Below are 9625 nucleotides of genomic sequence, written 5' to 3'. Positions count from 1 at the left end.
GCCCTCTAAGGATACAGAGGTACCTATACACCCCAAGTTCTCAACCTGTGGCTTGAGACCCCTTTGGGGGTCAAATAACCTTTTCACGGGAGTCACATATCAGATATCCTGCATATCAAATATTTACAATTCCTAACAGTAGCAATATTATAGTTATGAAGTAGCAATGAATAATTTTATCATTGGAGGGGGGCGGTCACCACAACATGAGGACCTGTATTAAAGGGTCGCAGCGTTAGGAAGGTTGAGAACCGCTGCTATACGTGCACATACAGCACAAACATAACATGTCATGAACACGTTACACATGCAAGAAATTGATGAGGTGATGTTAGTGTTCATCACCAAGGACAAAATAAAATAGAAACCACAAAATGTGGTAAAAGTAATAATAACTGGAGTCAAACAATAAACTGGAGTCAAAACAAAACAAAGGAACGGAAGGCTGGGGATGTAGCTCAGCTGCTAAAATGCCTGCCTAGTGTGAGGAAGCCATAGGTTCCATCTCCAGCAGCGATAAATGATATGGGGCATTTGCCTGTGGTCCAAGAGGATCCCTAAGAGTTTGGGGTAAGCCTAGATGACACTGTGAAACTCTGTCTCAAAAAATCAGGTGAGGTGGCACACGCCTTTCATGCCAGCACTCAGAAGGCAGAGGCAGGTGGCTCTCTGTGAGTTCAAAGATGGCCTGGCCTATATAGGAAAAGCCAGGATAGCCAGGGTTACATGGTAAAATCTTGTCTCAAAACAAAAAGAAAAACCACCAAAAGAGGAGAGGTGGGTGGGGGTGGGCATTATTCTCTCAAAAAAAAAAAAATCATCTTATTCCCACTCCCTTTGGTTGTGGTTAATGTTTTTGTTTGTTTTTTTGTTTTGTTTTTTGTTTTTGTTTTTTGAGACAAGGTTTCTCTGTGTAGCCCTGACTGTCATGGAACTCTCGCTGTAGACCAGGCTGGCCTCGAACTCACGGAGATTCACTCTCCTCCGCCTCCCGAGTGCTGGACTTAAAGGCGTGTCACCACCATAAACATAGTTTTTCCACTACTATGTAGATAATAATTGTGTATGATTAGGAAGTATAGTATGATATTCAATATATGAGCACTGTGTATAAATATCAGATCATTATAACCTCCCCCATAAACGGCTGTTGTTGTATCATTTCTTTGTTTGGGGAACATTCAAAATCCTCTCTTCTTATTTTTGTTTGGGTTTTTCATTTGTTGAGATGGAGTCTTGCTGTGTAGTTCCAACTGACCTTGAGCTCATCATCTCCCAGATTCAGCCTACCAAGGACTAAGATTGTAGGTGTGCGTCACCATGGCCATCTCTACTACCTATTTTGAAATAAACAAATTAGTTGTTATTAACCACAGTCACCCTAGTCCGATGTTCTCCTTGTCCGTTTATTTAAAGACAGAGCACGCAGGTTAGCCTTGAATCATAGCTACCTCCCAAGCACTGGAGTGACAGATGTGTACCACTGCTCCGGCCTCCCTGTCCAAAGTGAGCTAGAGAGCTGGCTTAGCAGTTGAGAGCATTGGCTGCTCTTCCAGAGGACCCAGGCTTGATTCCCAGCACCCACATGGCAGCTCACAACCATCTGTAACTCCAGCTCCAGGGGTTCCAATGCCCTCTTCTAGCCTCCATGGGCACTAGGCACACACATGGTGCATAGAATGTTAGACATTTCCCTCCTATTCAGATCTGACCTCAACCAGTAAACCATTCTCCGTCCATCTTTCCCTGCCTCACCGTACTACTCTTAATCTAAGTAACTCACAGAAACCATGAGAACTAGAACTAAAAAAAAAAAAAAAATTTACTTAAGAGAATTTGTACAGTCTCAACTGTGTCTATAATGTGTGTTTAGTATTATTTGTGTGTCGTTTAAAGCTTAGGAACAGATTCCAGACTCGCACTGTTTTATTATCTCAGATCTGCCTTGGCTATGAAACCTCTCCCATGTCCCAATTGCCTCATCCGTGAAGTGGGAATGGCTGAGATCCTTATTTCATAGAGTTGTTCCAAGGATTCAGTCAAGCTTGTGGGTGCAGTCATCCTTGGGGGGCTTGCTGGGATGAAATTTTCACCCTGCCCTGTAGCTGAAAGTTTTCCTGTGTCCCGCCTGGTCCACAGCTGCTCAGACCCAAGTAAACACACAGAGGCTTATATTAATTAAAATTGCTCAGCCATTAGCTCAGGCTCATTACTGACTAGCTCTTACATTTAAACTCAGCCCATTTCTGTTAGTCTACATGTCGCCACATGTTCCATGGCTTTACCTGTGTGCCATTACATGCTGCTCCCTGGATGGCGGGCTGGCATCTCCCCACTCAGCCTTCCTCTTCTCATAATTCTCCTTGTATGTTTATCCCACCTATACTTCCTGCCTGGCTACTGGCCAATCAGTGTTTTATTAAACCAGTGTACAAAAGCATTATTCCACAGCAATGCCCTCAGCACACACTTCCACTTATGAGAAACAGAGATTTAGACCTAAAACCTATCCCAAGTAACCACCCAGAGCCCGGCAGGGTAAAGGCTCCAATTCAAGTAAGGCTGGTTCCCCAGGCTGAGCGCTGAAGGAGCCTACAGTGACCTTCATTCAGGCTTGCGGCAGAAGGAAGAAACACAGGGTGAAGCCCAATGCCAAGGCCAACACCCACACTGCCATCCCTCAACTTTGCCCTCTGGGATAGCCAATCCCAAGGCAGTCTGGGGTGGAAGGTGGTGCCTTTTGGTTGGGATAGCAACCGAAATGGGTCAAACAAACTCAGCTGGGGCTGGGACTGGGTTGTTTATCACTACCCCTGATGCTAATGGCAACTGCCATGGTGATCGGGAGCTCCCAGCTTCCTAAGCAAACAGTCTCTGGTCACCCTGGATTCAAAAGGCAGTGCAGGGCTGGCCTACATGCACAGCTGAACTAAGGCTGCTGAGACTGGCCTTGAATTTGTTACGTAGCCAAGGGCAACCTTGAACTTCTGATCCTCCCAAGTGCTAAGATCACAGAGTTGTGCCTATTATGATAACTATTCAATAAGATGACTATCAAACCCAGGCCAGGTATGGTGATGTACACCTGCCATCCAAACACTCTGGGGATGGATGAGACAGGAGGATCAGGAATTCAAGGCCAGCCTGGGCTACATGAGACTCTGTCTTTAAAACAAGTAACACACATACATATGTAGACAGAGACCAACTTAAAACTCAAGAAAAAGTCATTGGGCCTGTTTCCGTTTTATCTTGCCGTTAAATATTTTATCTGTTATCAGTCTTGAAAAAAGTGTGTTATTCCTGCATTTTTATATGCATTGATAAATACTTTATTACAACTTCAATAATAGATGAACTTTGGTTAAAAGAAGAAAAAGATTCAAGGCCCTGTGAAGAGAAATGGGTGCTCCGAGTCTTTCTTTCCTTTTCTTTAGATTCATTCATCCGAAGTAGCTGAGAACAAGGAGCTAATCTTATGTATGGCCCAATCTTGGCTCAAAAGTATCTCTTCTCTTAAACAAATCTTCTCCTGAGGCAGATAGTTAACTTCCGTTCCTCAAAGCCTGGCGGTTGATGCACTCAGAGCTAAGAGCAGCTCGGCCCTTCCCCTGAGGCAGATAGTTAACTTCCGTTCCTCAAAGCCTGGCGGTTGATGCACTCAGAGCTAAGAGCAGCTCGGCCCGTGTCTGTTTGCCTGGATTTGGTTGTTCCATTGTGTTCTTGTCAGAGAGCAGCAGAACCCTGTTGTCCCTAAAGTGCTGGGCACACAGGCTGCCCTCAGTCACGTGGCTGTGTCCCCGTGTGTCACCGAGCACAGCTTTTTTACAAGGTATAGGACGCATTTGTCTCCAGGAGCCAAGCAGGTGACACAGACTGCTGAATTTAAGACACACGCTCATTTCAAAGCCTGACCCGTTGGCGTGCGCCCACCAATAAAGCATTTCCATTCACTGAAACAATACTTTCCTGGCCAAATAAAACAGCCTACCCACAGGATCTGGCCATAAAGCGCCACCAGATCCAACCCATTATGCTTCTCGGCTGACACTCTGGCAGTTCTCAGAAGAAAGCACTGTTCATTTCACAGGCACCTGACAGAGAAAAAAAACGGAAGCTCAGTTATAGTGAGGTGTCCACAGCTAGCTGTTTGGGGGAGGTGAACCTATACTTCTAATGTCCGACCAGGACTCCCATTTCCCCTAACACCACAGACCACTACGCTGGATTTGGGGTTTTGTTTTTGTTTTTCCTACCCCCTTCCTAGTTTTTTCTCGGGGGTGGGGAGGGTAGGGGGGTTAAACCTGAGCCAGGCATGGAGGAACAACCCCCCCCCCCCCCCCTGCATTGTTCCAGTTAAACCAGAAGACCAAAATGAGAGACTGGAGCCCTAGAATTTAGAATCTGGATGGCAGGACATTGGAGGGTAAGGGGTTAAATCAAAGGAGGCTGACATTCCAGCGACAGTGGGGGGTCAAAGTCCTCTTAGAATACTCTGGACCAGTGTCCTTGGCAGCAAAGCTTTCTTTGCCAACACAGGCACACGTTTCCCCCAGCCTCTGGCATGGCAGAGAGGTGCAGGGCAGCCTGCCAAGGAAGAACTCTGCACCTCAGCAGCCGTGAGGAAGCTGGCTTCCAAATTGATGTGAAGAGTTTCCAAAGGAACCTGATTGTATTGAGAGGAAAACATACAGAGAGAGAGAGAGAGAGAGAGAGAGAGAGAGAGAGAGAGAGAGAGAGAGAGAGAGAGAGAGAGAGAGAATCTTAGCAGCTGAGTAAACAAGCCTCCTCTAACTCAGGTAGACTGGGTGTTGCCCCACAGGCATAAAATGGGAGCTACCCTGTGGAACCGGAGATTTTCTGAATAGTCACGTTAGAAAAGAAAAAGGAAACAGAAGAAATGAATCTGGATGATACATTTTATTTAAATGAAGAAATTCAAGATTTTTTTTTCAACGTTTGTTACCAAAGAAGTTGAGGTTCACTCTTTTTTGTTGTTGTTTGTTTGTTTGTTTGTTTGTTTGTTTGTTTTTTGAGACAGGGTTTCTCTGTGGAGCTTTGCGACTGTCCTGGAACTCACTCTGTAGCCCAGGCTGGCCTCGAACTCACAGGGATCCGCCTGGCTCTGCCTCCCAAGTGCTGGGATTAAAGGCGTGTGCCACCAATGCCCGGCGAGGTTCACTCTTTTGAGGTCTTAGTCCCATTAATAAAATAATTCAAAAATGGACTTAGAAGGAAGCCCAAGAACAATTTCACTAACACTTGAGGGAAAAACAACAGGACAGGCAAGCTAAAAATTTCCAGCAGTTGCCAGGAGACGCAGAGGTCAGAGAAACAGCCAGAAGGCCCAGAGAGTTGAGGGAAGCATGCAGAAAAGCGCCAAGCTGTGGGCCTGACTTTAGCAGACACTCAATTCCAGATTCTTCTATCCCAGGGCAAGGGACCACACCAGGACTCACAATCAGAAAGAGAGAGAGAGCGTGTTAAGAAAGGAAAAACAGCTGGGCGGTGGTGGCGCACGCCTTAAATCCTAGCACTCAGGAGGCAGAGGTAGGCAGGCGATCTCTGTGAGTTCGAGGCCAGCCTGGGCTACAGAGTGAGTTCCAGGACAGGCACCAAAACTACACAGAGAAACTCTGTCTCAAAAAACCAAAAGAAAAAGAAGAAGAAGAAGAAGAAGAAGAAGAAGAAGAAGAAGAAGAAGAAGAAGAAGAAGAAGAAGAAGAAGAAGAAGCCAGCCTGCTCTAAAAAGTGAGTTAGTTCCAGGACAGCCAGAGCTGTTACACAGAGAAACCCTGTCTCGGGGGGTGGAGGTGGGGAGGAAAAACATTCCTAAGAATTAGAATGAGCTAATGAGCTGAGGAAAGGCCCCAAAAGTTCTGAGTCATGTGGTCCATGACCCTTTAGAGGACATTTACATAATGCCCACCTCTTTCAAGTTTGTATGATGAAGGATTCTCACGAGAAGGAGCCCACGAGAGGATTCCAGTCTTCCTGTGCCAACTCACTTTCTCCACATGTTAATCTTGATGTTTCAATCCACTTACCAGGCTTCTGCTACATAACCAATTTATAGTATGATACTATGGGCCCGAAGAGGATGTAGCTCAGCTGGCATCATTGTCTGCCTCAAAGCAGAAAGCCCTGGGTGTGCCTCAAGTGGGTGTGATAGCATACATTTATAATCCCAGCCCTTGGGAGGTGCCAGCAGGAGAAGTCAGTGGTTCAAGATCATCCTCAGCTACATGTCAGGTTCAGGGCCAATCTGATCTCACGAGACCCTGTTTCAAATAAATAAATACGATCAATCTTACTTAGTTTTCCCCTCACAGTCTCTGAACTTCGCTGTTCATTTTATGATTCCAGCTCATCTCAGTTGCACTAGCCACATTTCAATTGCTCGAGACCCACATGCCACTAAGGACTTCTATCTTCGGACCACGCAGATCTAAGCCAAAGAAACTCCCCAAAGCCTGTATTTCTTGTGTAGTAGAAGTGAGCAACTCGGAACTCTTTAAGGTCACAGGGAACTCTCTTTTCCGATTCTGCCCATCCTATGTCAAGACTTTGGTTTTTAACTTCAAGCCCTCTGCCATCGGGGCTTAGTGTCCCCTGATGTCCCTTTACGGCCAGTGGCTCTGCAAATCCAATCAAAGGCCATTGTGTTGGGCTCCATTTTTTGCCTTTGGAGAATGCAGCCCTCAGCACGTCCGCTTTCAAACATGGACTATTCTGGGGCTGTCTTCAATGCTGCCATGACTGGCAAGTGATTAGAGTGATATTTTTTATGTGCCTGAGTTCACAGAGCAAATTACATAGTGTGAGTGGCATGGTGATTAGTGGCTGTGTGTGACGACCAGCAAATCGCTGTATTTGCATGTTTCTGAATAATGTGATTCTTATCTCCATTATATGGCAATGGGGTCGAAATCGACAGCATTATTAACCGTTTCACAGTGAACACAATTACCTATTCTGTTTTTTTTCTTTTTGTCTCTGATGTCTCTTTTGTGCTCTCTCTCTCTCTCTCTCTCCTCTCTCTCAAAAATAAACCAAAAGCCACTTCATTTAGCAGCCCCCAATAGCTCTTCCAGACAGAAGTTTCCCGTAGGAAGATATTTCTAAACCTTATCAATTATCCATATGTATTCCGATCTAACTTGTTTCGTAGAAAAAGAAGCTGCAATTGTGAGCAGGAGAGATGTAAGCAAGGTTACGGATAGAGAAGAAGTCTACCGGGGTTGAGGCTCAATAGTAGAGGACTTGCTCCACATGCTAAAGTCCCTAGATTGATTCTCTCGCCTAGAAAGGAAAAAGAAAGAAAGAAAAGAAAATGAGGAAGGCAGGTGGGGAACACAAGACAGGGCGCTGACAAAGTCCTGTTCTCTTTCCTATTCTCAGCCTCTGGTGCTGCTGAGTCTTCAGAACAATGGAATTCCATCTTCTGCTTTAATTACATGTTGTGCATTTTGGTCACACATCCTTTTTTTCCCCCCCTGCTAAAAAGATGAAGAAATTGGGTAAAATTATCATCTGACTCCCCAAACACAAAGGCCTTTTCAACTGACTAAAGAAGACGTTAACTAGACACTGACCGGACAAACATCAATTTTTGCAGCCGTGACGTGAATGGACGGAGCCTCCGCTCGTTACGCTGATGGCGGGTTATAAAGCAGAACCGGGAAAGCTGTGATTAAGTGCTCCTGTGGCGGCTCCCTCAGCAGCGAGGCTTTTACCCGTCAGCTGCGCCGTGGTGGCCGTTTTGATATCAAGGGCAAGGGCAAAGTAAACAAATGTCCACAGAGACCTTTCCAAAAATGAACCCCAGCAAATCCTTCCCTTAGAAATGTTGCCGAGTTAGGGAGGTAGGGGTGGGGAATCACTTCAATTAAATTCTAACGCGTGGGTGCTATGGTGACAGGAAAAACGGCCACAACGGTGCACAGGCTAACTGCCTCTGCACAAAGAAAAGAGGAAACCTAGGGTTTGTCATGAACACGATGACGGGCATCGCTTACCACACGTGGGAGTTAAACACATCCATGAACAGCTGTAAGGATGACTATGATTAGTCAATATGTGGGTGAAGTGGAGCATTATTATGTAATATGTAATATATATATAATATATATAATATATATATAAGCAAAACACTAAAGATATATCTTACCACATGCCTTAAGATAGCTAGAAGGATCTATTATGTCTTCATCAATAATCAAAGATCTTGTTCTAGGACTAGAAGTCGTTAAGAGCTTCTAGGAAGCATAAAGCAGAAGAAATTGGGCCATACTCAGCAGTGGGTGAAAGATGATGAACTACTTCAGGTCTGCACACCAACACTCCAACCTTCCCCTGAGCCCACAGAGCACATTAATTCTCCTTGGTAGCGTTACCACATGCTGACACACACTGTCTTCCCTCGGCATGTGCATTCCATATAGACATGTGGTACCTGTACTTGCGAGGAAGCAGAGGCCGAAACCCAGTTATAGCTGATATCACCCATTTATTGGCTCAAACAAACCTTCAGAGATCTTGCAAGGAGGGAGACGCCATCCTTGCTGCGTGAGTTCCAGCGGAGAAGAGGGCATCGCTACCATCCCATAGTTTACCTGTAAACTACATGGGACTAGCTGATTTAGCTAGTATTGTGGAGAAAAGTGTGTAAGATGCTGAGATATCGAGTGCATAGCAGGAGACAAGCCCGAGAAGATTCCTCTAAGGGAATGAGATCAAGGAAACCTTGATATTAAGAGTTCAAGCTGGGTACAGTGGCTTTGATCCCAGCACTCAGGGGGGCCGAGACAGGCGGATCTCTATGAGTTGGAGGCCAGCCTGGTCTACCTAGTAAATTGTAGGTCAGCCAGGGATACACAGAGAGACCCCGTATTAAAATAAATAAAAAATAAATAAACAAAAGTTCTCAGGGAAGGGACAGTCCAGGCAACTGGAAGGGCAAGAGAAAAGGCCTCAGGGTGGGAACAAGTGATCGTGGCTGGAGCCAGTGAGCCAGAGGAGAGGGAGCCAAGAAAATGCCCTGGGGCCCAATCATGTGCTTGGCACATGGTCAATACTCAGTAAACCTTTGCTGAATGAACAAACCAACAGGCACATGTCAGCTGGAAGGACAGTACTTTTGCCCGCTTTTTGCAAGAGTGCAGATGACCAGGGCACAAAAATACAGACTGGTGTCAGGTGAGTAAGACTGGGTATTCTCTAGGAACAGTTGAAAATGAAAAGTGAGCCAGGGCTGGCTGTAAAGATTCTAATTCCAGCTACTCAGGAGGCTGAGGCAGTCTGGGCGATCCAGGGAGACCCATATCTCACAATAAAAAAGCACAAAAAGGTCTAGGGACATAGCTCAGCGGCGAGGGGATTATCTAGCACGCAGAGGACCCTGGGTTCACTCGCCAGTTCCCACCCTGTGGAAACTGAAACATTCAAGGGAATCTGTAATAAACCCCAAATTCCTGCCAAGGAGCATTGAAGCCAAGGAGCTGAAACGCGGTTGACGTCATGTGGGGCAGGTTCCAGAAGGCAGGACGGATGTAAAGTAGACTTTGAATCACACACAAGAATGTGGTAGGTAGAACAAACAGAACAGAGGGCTCTCCAAGGAAAT

General features: G+C 45.7%; 1 long non-coding RNA gene across 1 annotated transcript; it reads right to left on the bottom strand.

The window, feature by feature from the left end:
* Positions 1 to 1917: 1917 nt before the first annotated feature.
* LOC128119995 (uncharacterized) lies at positions 1918 to 8008 on the bottom strand. The gene is made up of 3 exons (XR_008221740.1): positions 7596 to 8008; positions 5930 to 6281; positions 1918 to 4094 (listed from the first exon to the last, which is right to left on the bottom strand). It is a non-coding gene; the product is annotated as an uncharacterized LOC128119995 (long non-coding RNA).
* Between the last annotated feature and the right edge of the window lie 1617 nt (positions 8009 to 9625).

This window comes from Peromyscus californicus, unplaced genomic scaffold (assembly GCF_007827085.1).
Source record: "Peromyscus californicus insignis strain IS unplaced genomic scaffold, ASM782708v3 Scaffold_24__1_contigs__length_46423439, whole genome shotgun sequence".
Classification (NCBI taxonomy): domain Eukaryota; kingdom Metazoa; phylum Chordata; class Mammalia; order Rodentia; family Cricetidae; genus Peromyscus; species Peromyscus californicus.
This window is presented reverse-complemented; position numbering and strand designations above follow the sequence as displayed.